Source organism: Erpetoichthys calabaricus, chromosome 12, assembly GCF_900747795.2.
Source record: "Erpetoichthys calabaricus chromosome 12, fErpCal1.3, whole genome shotgun sequence".
Lineage (NCBI taxonomy): Eukaryota > Metazoa > Chordata > Cladistia > Polypteriformes > Polypteridae > Erpetoichthys > Erpetoichthys calabaricus.
The window spans coordinates 111,522,033-111,535,371 of record NC_041405.2 but is presented as its reverse complement, the minus strand read 5'-3'; the positions used below and the strand labels follow the sequence as shown (position 1 = coordinate 111,535,371).

Below are 13,339 nucleotides of genomic sequence, written 5' to 3'. Positions count from 1 at the left end.
TACCTTCTTTGTGGTTGACAGGACTATATTTCAACTGCGACAGATGTTTACTGCACAGAATGTGCAGAATCAACACAGATAAAGGTACAAACTCAAAGGAAATTAGCATGGACAACAATGTTAACAATATACATTTGAGCTAATTACACATACTGTAGTAACTAATAGGGTGCGCTACTAAGACCCAAACACACGACATAGTCACATCGAAACCAGTCATGGGCTCAAATATAGTTTATTAACAAATGCTATCTTCACAGACAAAATAAAGACAACCAAACTAAGCCACCCAGAAAACAATCCCTTTTCTTCAAGCCTTGTCCACCTCCTCCCGACTTTGACTGCCTGGTCAAGATGACACAGCTCTCCTTTTATCTTTCTACTTCCAGGGCTAGGACAAGGTTCATAGGAAGTACTTCTAGGTCATACGGTAGTCCCACAAAGTAGGGACCATATACCCCTGCAGTGCCCCCTGATGGCACCCATGGAACCCAACAGGGCTGTATTCCGGAACTCCAATTTCCATGATGCCCTATGGGTATCCAAAGAGCACCCAAATCCCAGAGACCCTGCCCTGTAGTGAATCGGAGGATATAGTACTCGGATGCAGGCATCTCTCCTGGTCCTCTCAACATACTGGCATTACTGCTGAGTAAGGATTCTTGTTCCCTTCCAGTCAGTGAGCTTGTCCTTCCATTTTCTTTTATCAGGACGTCCTGTCCAGGCAAGGACTCAACCTCTGAGATGCCCTCCTGCAGCACGCACAACATTTAAAAACTTAATGCTATAAACATTTAATAGCAACTCCAATGTAGGACTAATTTATGAAAAATGCAATCTGAACTAGCCTGTTTTTAGAGAATAATTTGGATGTAACATAAAAATCATTGCAGTATATAATGCATTGCGTCTGCCTTATTCAGAATGATATAAAAAGTGATCTGCACATCCAACTTAATGAGCTTTGAATTAAATTAAATGTAATAAAGAGCCTTTGAACTTCTTTACAGTTTATTTTTCCCTCCTCTTTTGCAATCTTTGTCTTAAATGAGCCATACTAGATGTGGTGTTTTCGATTCTTAAGACTAAAATCCGCTCAAATGGCAGACATTAACCCTCTGATCTCCAGTCAGTGAAAAGCATGCTTTTGTCCTCCAGGGATTTCAATTACAGCTAAATTATTCAAGTACTGCTGACACTAATATCTGTAGTATGTATATAATTTACTAAATGGGATTTATATTCTTTGCCTAGTTACAGTTGCACAGCTTGTAGTCAAGATATACATATTAGTATTATATGATTGAGCTCCACAATCATCCTACAGGAGATCTGACAATATAAGAATACTAAAACATAAGTTAGGTTATTTTAAATAATCCCTTAATACTTTCTAACTGCTAGCCTGGAAAGTCTATACATAGACAAAAATACTGTACTGTGCTTGCAGCTGACTTGTAACATAGCCATCTTTTATATTAGAATCCTTGTTGGGTTCTTCTCCTGGTTCCATTTCCCAATATTTGTATGGGTGCTTTAAAGCACTGTTGGGCATCATGCCATCATGTCATCAGAACTCTATGGTTGTCTCATTTTCACAATACTGTACTGTCTTGTCACTCATTAGTTACATCACTGTCACTGTAAGCATTAATGGACACAAATATTAAAGTGGGCTGAGAACACATTTTTTCCTGTCATTATCCAACCAAAGGGAAATCCTTTTTCAGTATGCAGTTCTGTACTTGGCTTCCAGTTAACCAATCCTTTTCTCAAGCAGTAAGGCTATTACTCTGTTTAAAAAACACCACATTCCCAAATGAGTTATTCCCATTTAAGTTTTACTTACTACACCTTTTTTGTTTAATTTTACTTCACCTGCCTATTAAGATTCAAAATAACTTTGTTTTGTGCATAATGATAGTGTAAAAAACAGCAATGGAGCAGCTAGCCTAGGTTACTTTGCACTTGTATACAACAAATATTAGCAGTTAGAATAAAATATTTAGAAAAACAGAAAGTGGTGAGATGGAGTGATACCAGCCCACTCTGATTCAGAAATGATTATGTTTCTTTTTTGCAGGAAAGAAATTACACATCAATCTGAATTTTGGACATGGCAGAATACAGATAATACAAACAGGAACAAGTCATCTAATTAAATGACGTGTTCCATTTATACTAAAATGTACTTTTAATTAAGAAACTTGTTTGATTAAAAGCATGCAGCCTTTCAGCATCTGTATTAGGGATCCTACATTAAATTAAAATTAGAAGCAATCACCCTTCTTAAATATTAAGAATGAAATTTAATTAATGCTGCTGAATCCACTTGAAATTTCTGTCACTAGCTTCATGTCTGTTTGCTGCCTAGAAATGTCTCTAGTCTGGTAGTGGCACTAACTATCAACACAAAAGTAAAAATTACATAAAATTCTTAACCTTGATCAAACAACACAAGGTTCACAGGAGACTCCGAGCCTTTGCCAACAGGACAGCCCTGGACAAGGCCCATCCACATACACAATCACACACAGAGCCAATTTTGAATCACCAGCTCTCCTGATCTGCAGGTCTATAAGTAATGGGAGAAAAATTAAATTAACTGAAGGAAAATCCCACTCAGACCAGTGGAGAAAATGGAAATTCTGCACCAGTACATTCAGGCCTAGGATTCAAACCCAACACTCTGGATTTGTGATGCATCAACACCTGGTAGAGCTGTGCCAAGTCAGTATCTGATACTGAAACAATGGCATTAAAAAGAAGCTCTCTCATCATGGATGGGACAGCTTGTCAATGTGCAGCATCATACAAAAAAGTATGTGTGCCACATCAAGGTGGCTCTGGCCAAAATCCCAGATGCTGTGTGTGCCTGGATTATTACTATGGGGCACATTTTCTCTCAGTCTGTAGCTTAATGCAAGGATACTGCCTGTTTGAAAGATTCCACAATCATCCCTTTGATGAAGAAGTAAAATATTTCTTTTGACTAGGGGGCTCTGCCCCCTGTTCGCTTCGCTCGCCAACCCCTGGCATTGGGGCATGACAAAGAGTGAGATGTATGAATTAGATATAGAATAGTGTGCAGGTGTGGATGATGCATATAGAAAGCAAAAAATACAGTGTTTGGCACAGAGTAATGGTTTATTGGAATATTTCTTTGTACACAACATTAGTAGTAAAGATGGTGTCCTGTCCTTGAATGAGTCTTCCTTGGCATGGAGCATTTATAACTTTAACTTTAACGTCAGATGAACGTCGAACACGTGAGAAGGCAACATAAAGTTGTCCATGTCCAAAAACGGGCTCAGAGAGGTAGATGCCAACCTTGTCCATGGTTTGTCCTTGTGATTTGTTGATGGTCATGGCAAATGCAGGTTTAATGGGGAACTGTCGGCGTTTCAATGTAAAAGGTAATTGTAGGTCAGAACTCGTAAGGTCAATTCTAGGAATGAGAACAGTATTGTTAGCATGTGATCCTGTAAGAACTGTTGCTTGAATAACATTGTGTGTCATGGTGTTGACGACTAAACGTGTGCCATTGCATAAACCCTGTTTAGTGTTAAGGTTTCTTAATAGCATGATTATTGTTCTGTTTTTAAGGCTAAGATTGTGTTGTGGTAATCCAGCTGGGTTAATAGTGTTCAAATATTCTAAGGGGAAATTCAGATGTTCATTGTCGTCATCAGAGTCATTGTTATATTCGGGATCTGGAAATCGCATGCTTTGTACCAAGTGTATCTTTAGAAAGCAAAGCCAATTGTTCGCGTAACATTTTTTGTTCCGCGGTTTTAGAAGCGCGTCGAGGTGAATTTTTTTGTTTGATGCGGGTTCGTGCTTGTGGTCCCGTTACTCGAGCCGTCTAGTTTTGTATCCGTGATCGTGAATTGATGACTTGTTTGATCTTTATCGTTAGGAATATGGATAAGTAATAAGTAGGATCGAATTCACTGTTACTATGCGGACTGTTCGTTTCTTCGTATTATCACCAATCAGGTCTCGAGCCTGTATATGTATTGTAGTTTGGTCTCGTGTTGTTTATATGACGTCGTCGCGTATTTTAAGGTGGACTGAATAATAGTTGAGCGCATGGCATGTGGAGCAATAGGTAAGCACTGTCTAAAATCTACTCCTAATAAAAGTACCTTTACTCCAAAGGGAATATTATTATTCATCAACACAATGCCAATTGTCCGCGTATTTTAAGGTGGACTGAACAATAGCTGAGCGCATTGTAAGTGGAGTAATAGTTAAGGACTGTCTAAAATCTCCTCCTAATAAAAGTACCTTTCCCGCAAAGGGAATATTATTATTCATCAACGTTTGTAGAAGTTTATCAATGGTGTTGAGTAAGTGACTGGATGCCATTGTACATTCATCTATAATTAATAGTGTGGCAAGACGGATGTCACGTGCATTGTTACTGTGCATTGTCATAGTGGATACCGATGTTTCTGTGATTGGGACCGGTATTTGGAATAAGGAGTGACATGTGTTTTTGGAGCCGAGACATTTTTTCTTCTGCGGTTTCAGAAGCGCTTTGTAGGTGCCGACGTGATTTGTGCATATTTGTGTTCTTGATTTGTTTCAGGGTGCACTGTTCTAATGCGATGTAATATTTGTCCACATCCGCGAAAGCAGTATGGGTCATTGCCTTTTGGTGACCTGATATTTACTCCGGTAGATGCAAAATCAAATGAACTATTGTAGGATGAAATGCAGATGCGCCGCCGTGTATTTTGTTGTTTCATGCGGGTTCGTGTGTTTGGTCCCGTTATCCGAGCCGAATCGTTTTGTACCCGTGAGCGTGTATTCATGACTTGTTTGTTCCTCAGCATGCGAAATATGGATAAGTAATAAGGAGGATCGCAGTACCCGTGAGCGTGTATTCATGACTTGTTTGTTCCTCCGCATGCGAAATATGGATAAGTAATAAGGAGGATCGCACTCACTGTTAATATGGAGCCTTTTCTGCAGTTGAACGGTTAATAGTGCTTTATTGTAAGGAGATCCACCTATGCTGCCTAGTGTGAAGGTGTTGAGATGACGTATGTTTAATATGGACGGTTTCTTTAGAAATGGGGCTTTGGGTGTCACTTCTTATTGATGTTAGTGTGATTGTGGGTCTGATTCGTCGTTGTTGTGAACGTTTCGTGTGCCATGTCTCGTCTCTAATGGGCCTGGCGTGGCGGTCACGGCTTCTTTTTTTTGGTGCGTTAGGAGCTTGTTAAATCCTCCTGTTTGTGTGGATCCCGTTTCGTGTGCAATGGGATTCGTGCGGCGCTGTGTGCTTTTTCGGCGCCTGAGCGGGGTGGGGGGGGAGGATTGGTGGGGCGCGAGCGTCTTCTTTCTTTTTGTGTGCCAGGGGCTTGTTGAATCCTCCTGTTTGTGTGTGTCCCGTCCGTTGCTTGTATGGTGGGTGGGGTGGTTTTGGGTTCTTTTTTTTTGTGTGCCAGGGGCTTGTTGAATTGTCCTCTTTGTGTGTGTCCCGTCCGGTGCCTGTAGGGGATGGGGGTGGGGGGGCTTGCAGGTGGGCGCGAGCGGCTTCTTTTTTTTTGTGTGCTAGTTTCGTGTGCAATGGGTTTCGTGCGGTGCTGTGCGTCGCCTGCGTTTGACTCCTTTTTTCTGTGCTGACTCCTTTTTTCTGTGGTCGCGGGGCCTCATTTCTTTGACTCCTTTTTTCTGTGCTCACTCCTTTTTTCTGTGGTCTCGGCCACCTCTCGCGGCGCCTCATTTCTTGGGGCGCCTGCGCAGTACGTCTTTTTGCGGCTACGGCCCATGGCCGGATGTCCCTGCGTCCATCCGGTTTAGCATTCTCGGTTAGTAATATGGATATTTGATCACAGGCCACTGGCATTGACATCTGTAATAACCAAGACATTTAAAAGTCTAATTCTTCAGGATCTCAAATCTTGACCCACAATAGTTTGTACACTGGGTTGACAGGTCAGTTGAAAGCACAGTAAACATTGATCTCCACTGCATCTTGCACCATTTAGACTCTCTAGGATGATACTGTTTTTGGATTTTAGTTCAGCATGTAATGCATTCATACCAGCGCTTCTCCAAGACAAGGTTCTCAGTGTGAATATGAACTTCACCACATGTCTCAGAATCTCAGACTTTCTGACAAACAGACTTCAGGCAGTAAAGCTGCGCAAACATCAGTCAGGCTCCTTGACCCTGAGCACGTGGTCCCCTTAGGGTGTGTTCTGTCTCCTCTCCCTTTCTCACTTTCTACACAAATGATTGCACCTTCATTGATCCATCATGAAAATGGCTGACATTTGCTGATGACACCACCCTGATTGGCCCGATCACAGAATGGAGCCAAGGTGCTGTAAGTGAGAGAAGTAGGCTCTCCAATTGGTGCACTCGTAACAATCCCAACCTGAATACTCTGAAAATGGTTGTGGATTTTAGGAGACACTTCTCATCTTCCACACCCTTGGTTATAAGTGGTGCCACTGTCAACAGAATGGAAGCAATTCAATTTCTTGGCACTTTCAGTATGCGCTGGGATGAAAACACAATCTTTGTTACCAAAATGCTCAGGAGCTCATGTGTTTTCTTCACCAATTTAAACATTTTAACTTAAAATTTTAAAGAACAGTCACTGAAAAAATTCTTAGGTCCTCCATAATTGTCTGGTATTGTAATGCATCTGCTCATTCAAAAAATAAACAGAAGTGTGTAAGTCAGACTGCAAAACAATCTAAAACTGCACTGCATTGAGGACTTGTATACATCACAGGTCAGGAAATGACTAGGAAATATAATCAAAGATCACACTCACCTGACTAGCCATCTCTTTTAGTTATTACATACACCACTGAGACATTACAGGTCACTAAAGGCAAGGGCCTCCTGACATGTAACTACATCTTTTTCCTACTGCAGTCACCCTGATTAAATTTCTGATTCATCATTTCTGTATCTTCGTGATCTCCAGACATCTTCATCCAACCTACATATGCTTACTTTTATAAAGACTATTATTGCGCATGAGAGCAATTCTGCATTGCCTTTGTTTTTTACTGTATATTCTGTGTTTTTCTGCTACATATTATAACTAACTACTCCTGTACTGTATATATAATGTTGTGGTGTTGTCATAAAATGTACTTTGTGCTGTTAAATACTTAAGTTCAAAATGTTCATAGTTGGCAAGATTTGTCTACTTTCCGGATTGAGAAGACAAGTGTCTTATTTATCAATGCTTCCTTTTACTGTTACATTATGGCTGATGCAAATTAGTAAACATTTTGCAGATGACTTTTCAAGTGTTTGCTCATTTGATGGAAGCTGTGTAAAAGAATGTAACAGAGCAAAAGCGAAGTTGTTTCTTCTACTCTTTCATCAATTTATGTATTTTGTTAATGCAAACTACCGGGTTTGCATTTCAGCTATAAAAGCAATGCTTTTTTAATAGCATCCAAAAAATACTGGACTCCTTTTCAACTGCTGTATTGTGATTAACATGAAATTCCCTTGCACACCACAACAATATTTTAGAAATAGCTCTGCTGTCACACTCTGCCTGGGATGCATGGGCGATTGGCAAAAATTCATCTAAGCCTGATTAGCTTTCCCAAGTGCCACTCTACCTCATTCACAACTTTAGGTCATTGAGGGTTGTGTGCTTTTCTATTAATTCACAGTACAGTTTGGATGCTACGAGGCAAACATGTTCATTTGCCAAATTAAAGTGAATTATCAGCCAAAAACTAGAAGAAACTTGTAATTAACAATGCCACCCAAGCACTTACCAATCGCAGTTGTGTCATACAACAGTTTTATAGGGACACTTTCTGGGATCAAATTAGAAGTATAATTTATGTCAGTGCAATTTATGCATGGGACCAGCGATTTTGAAAAGTGTTTGCGTCAACTACTTGAAAAATAAATCGTTGGCAATACAAAAGGCATTTATTGGGCAGTTGATTACATCAAGTGCTGAGATGGTCCAGATTGGCTCCACCCCACCTTGTCACTTCCGGGGGCCTCTTCAACCTGTAACTGTCAATAGTCATGTATGAAGAAGAGCTGAGCAAATGAAGTCACACACATTCATTAAGGGGTGGTGCATATGCAATTAGTGCAGTCCCAATAAGTAAATAATCCATAAAATTAGTGAGCATCCAGTGGTTAAAAGTCCAAATAAATATTTCCATAAAACAAGGTTAAACACAAGGATGAACATTTTCTTTAAAAACCTAGAGTGCTGGTGCTTTCTGAAATCCGATGTCTCCCCAGCTTACTATCTTCAGATTCCACAGCATGGGGAGACATCAGCCAGCAGGCACAGACTGTTTGATTCTGTTCGGGCTCCTGTTACCAGTCCATGTACAGCATGCCGCAACAAGCTTTACTCCCTCTGACGCCTGCTGCCATTCCCCTTGCTTTACAGATAAGTCTTCCTGGAATGGTTTGGTCACTCCTGCTCCCTGGCTGCTCAGCAGGAGCAACCTGCAGCCCTGTCTTGAGCATTGGCCACACTCTTCTTCCCTGGGGCTCACTTTCCCATCCGCGTGCTTTCCTCTGTTGCACCAGCTCCTGTCCATTCCTGCCTTTCTTTTTAACCTCCTTCTTTCTGTTTTCTTTCATTTTTCTGTTCTGTTTTCTTTTTTTTCCCTCTGCTGTTCAGGCTGCTTTTGACCCCACCTAATTGAGCGCAGGTGTGGTGATTTGTCCACTCTGTGGTGTGAACGAGGCACCTGACTGATCCTCTCACAAATCCACATGTATGCGCGATCAGCCAAAGCACCCCAATCAACCATAGAGTGAAGTGCGCTCGCACGCATCTACACCTGATCGGCACCTGCACTTCCTGGAATGCGATTATTTATTTAAAAACTGCACTGCACCACAGACTTCTCATCATAAACAAATTAAACAGTTTCTTACATACATGTGAAGTGAAATTATAGGTTTTAGTTAATTAGAAGATCTAATACAAAGTTTAGTTTAAGCATTCTTTCTTCTTTTGGTTCTGTTAAGAATAAACCTTTCGGTATTCTTACCTTTGTTTATGTTATTAAACTTTGTTTGAAGGCGAAGGTGTTTAGTTAACCTGCTACACCAGCTTTCACTGCCACTGTAAGCACATTACTATGTTTTCCAGTAAGTGCTTAGGCTGGTTTTGCTATAAGTTGTAAATGTATTAACATTTTCTTCATAGCTGCTTTATTAACATAAAAAAATATGCTTACACCATATATATATTGTGGCTATGGGGACCATGGGAACGGAGCATGGAAGCTCAACCCTATAGGGGCCCATGGTCACCGCCATGGGGCTTCCAAATGCCTGGAGAGCCCTGGTCGTCAGCACTTCCACCACACCCAGAAGTGCTGGAGGGATGAAGACCAGGGACACCCGGAGTTGCAGCCAAAAAGCCATACCTCTGACGTGGAAACAAGGCCAAGCGACTCAAGTATGCACGAAAACATAGGAGCTGGGGTGCAGAAAAATGGCAGCAGGTGGTCTGGACTGATGAGTCAAAATTTGAAATATTTGGCTGTAGCAGAAGGCAGTTTGTTCGTCGAAGGGCTGGAGAGCGGTACAATAATGAGTGTCTGCAGGCAACAGTGAAGCATGGTGGAGGTTCCTTGAACGTTTGGGGCTGCATTTCTGCAAATGGAGTTGGAGATTTGGTCAGGATTAATGGTGTTCTCAATGCTGACAAATACAGGCAGATACTTATCCATCATGCAGTACCATCAGGGAGGCGTATGATTAGCCCCAAATTTATTCTGCAGCAGGACAATGACCCCAAACATACAGCCAAAGTCATTAAGAACTATCTTCAGCGTAAAGAAGAACAAGAAGTCCTGGAAGTGATGGTATGGCCCCCACAGATTCCTGATCTCAACATCATTGAGTGTATCTGGGATAACATGAAGAGACAGAAGGATGTGAGGAAGCCTACATCCATAGAAGATCTGTGGTTAGTTCTCCAAGATATTTGGAACAACCTACCAGCTGAGTTCCTTCAAAAACTGTGTGCAAGTGTACCTAGAAGAATTGATGCTGTTTTGAAGGCAAAGGGTTGTTCATTCACTGCATTTTGTTGATTGATGGAAATAAATGATTAACACTTCCATTTTTGAAAGCATCCTTTGTTTACAGCATTTTTTCACACCTACCTAAAACTTTTGCACAGTACTGTATATATATATATATATATATATATATATATTCATATTCATAGATTCATACATACACACACACCCACACACATTTAGTAATAAGAGAGAGATGACACAGTCATTGATCTCGGCTGTCAGGACAGTAACCCCATTTAATATAACACAGTTCTTTTTAAAGAGCAAAAAACTATATAAAAAAGAAAATACTCTGTCAGAAAATTAAGGTTCTTCTACAGAAGATCTCTCCTCTTCAGCAGCAGGATCCAAAACAAACCTTTTGGTGGCCTTAAACAGGGTAATTACTAGAAGTGACAGGGCTTCCTGGGGTATGGTGGAAGTGATGTCAGTGTTAGTCCAGGTGATTGTCGTCCTCCAATTTAGGAGAAAATAGCTTTAGACAGTTATCAACTGTGTCACACTTTCATCCTTCCCTATATTCCATTCAGAAAATTTGTTGAAATACCATTTTTCCTGCGGTGACAAGCTGAAGAAGGGCCAAGTATCTGTTACAGTTTGAATCTTAAACTCAATTCACCTATTACAACATAATCATTTAACATAATAAAATCCCTCGTCCAGGTGTCCGTGTGTGTGTGTCTTCTGGTGAAGTGCGCATGCGCGGGGTATGGTGCGATGCGCGATATTACTGTCAGAGAAAATTGCAGGCGTTTTACGGAAATACAAACCAGTATTACTGCAAGAGGAAATTAAAGGTACACAATACAGTGACGCATATTACAACCACATACAAGCCAGTATTACTGTCACAGAAAATTAAAGGCATATTACCAACGCGCACGCCTGTATTATCGCCAGAGAAAATTAAAGGTATATTACGGACGTACAAGCCAGCGGACGTACAAGACAGTATTACTGTCACAGAAAATTAAAGACACATAATACACGGCGGCAGCCCATGAAAAACGGTCAGCTCAGCAAGTAAACATCAACAAAAGAAAGGCTGAAAGACAAAGAAAAATACGACCAACAAACAGAATGAGGTCAAGGTCCCTTGCCATTTAATATAGACTGTTCCTACTAATGTTTATGCACTACTGTTCTAGCGCCTGTTATTGTAACAGGCTTAAAGACTAATTTAACCTAAAAGACAATGGAAAAAAGGGGATACTTGTGCAGATTGAATGTGGAAAGCCAGTAATGTCCCAATGTAATTGGTAAAGCACTAAAAAGGCCCAAATGAGAGAAAACTAATTAGTGTTAACAACATATACACCATGGGTATGTTCATGGTCATCGGGGTGGGAAGTGTCTTTTGCTGTCCTGTGAAAAGTGGTTTGTATAGGCCTGTATAATGATATGTACAAATGATATTCAGTAACTGGAGTGTGATATCTGAGCCACACTTATCGTTTTTTGAGCTACAGTGGGCCCACAAAATCCTCTTGTAGACCTGGAAGCAGATAAAGATGAGAGTGAAGATCAGGAAGGCGAATATAAGGAGTCCTCATTTTGTGCAGGTCTAAGCTGACGGTAGGATGAGTGAACCCATACTGGCTGTCCATCACACTTACCAGCAGTCTCGGTGGTGTGAAGCACTTGTAGATAAATCTTCCAGCATGGTGCCAAGACATTCTTTTTTTAGTCTATTTTAATATATACAAAGTGTCCTGGGTGGAATTAGTGAGCAGGTGCAGTCAAAGCAGGTGGCAATGTGTATTCAAACAGAACGTAAGTGAAACACAGAGAATGTGTTAAATCAATACAGTATGTATGCATGGTTTTCAGTTAAAGAACAGATATCCATCAACGTGTATTTGAAAGTCAAAGTTGCAACTTTAGGCTGTTGGTTTTGTCATTCAGTTAAAATTTAATGAGGAGAAAGTCCTGTTTTACAACATGGTGTCAACCTAATAGACATGCAATAAATACTAAAGATAAAACATCTTGTCATTTCAATTCTGCTTTTGCACACATCTTGGGAATAGCATCATTGGTCTTCAACTAATCCAGCTATTTCAAGAAGTTTAGAATAATGAAGAAACTGAAGAACCTTTATTGCTTCACAAATGTCCTGAATTACTTTATTTACAAAGTCACTGACCAGCACATACAGTATAGTAATTCAAAGTGAGATTTCTTTTAATAGATCTGTAGCTGTTGAATGAACCTTTCTGCAGGGAAAACTCTCCACCCATTTAGAAAACAAATCTGCTATAACTAATGCAAATTAAAAACATTGTGCTTTAGGTGATTCCAAAGAATCCATTTGTACATGCACAAAGGGGAACGAAAAGGGGGAGAAAATCACTCGCCAGGCAAGGATATACTTTACTAATGTGTTGTTGGCAGATTATGCACTGAGCAAAACCATCTGCCATCAAGCAAAAGGTCTTAATGAGAATAACACATCTGAATAGGAGCTCCTTCTCTCTCAATTTTGGTTTTATAAGGGACTCCCAGATGAGACGGGGCTTCTTGAATTGGCTGATGTCCCTCTGAACTATGGATGGAAAAGGAAATTGGGTTAGCAACTGAGCCCCCTCTCTTTGGTATTGCTTACCTGATGAGAGCCCTAAAGATGTTCCCTTATTTGCACATGCTTGAAAAAGATCACATTTGAGACTGTGAAAACGGTATATTACATACTCTTGAGGAAGTACAGTCCAAGTATATTGGTTGCCCTCATACATAAAAAGAAATAAAGTAATCACTCTCAAGGTGGCATGCATCTGACGAGGATGCAGTGCATAAATCTTAAAATAATATAAAACATTGCCTGGAAAACCGTATAAAACTGTGTGGGTATTATAGATGCTAAAATAGTGGATGGATCTGGAACCATGGGGAACTGTGGAAAAATGCTTGCATTATTTGCTTGTAAATCCTGCACAAACTTCCAATGCTGCAGGGACAAATAACAAATTATAATATCCTTCTTTAATGAAGCTCTTATAAAGAGACATACAGTGGTGTGAAAAACTATTTGCCCCCTTCCTGATTTCTTATTCTTTTGCATGTTTGTCACACAAAATGTTTCTGATCATCAAACACATTTAACCATTAGTCAAATATAACACAAGTAAACACAAAATGCAGTTTGTAAATGGTGGTTTTTATTATTTAGGGAGAAAAAAAAATCCAAACCTACATGGCCCTGTGTGAAAAAGTAATTGCCCCCTGAACCTAACAACTGGTTGGGCCACCCTTAGCAGCAATAACTGCAA

The 13,339-nt window shown here is 40.3% G+C and overlaps 1 protein-coding gene across 3 annotated transcripts in view; it reads left to right on the top strand.

Moving 5' to 3' along the window:
- frmpd3 (FERM and PDZ domain containing 3) overlaps positions 1-13,339 on the top strand; it is a 779,808-nt gene that overhangs the window by 159,568 nt on the left and 606,901 nt on the right. The window lies entirely within an intron of this gene.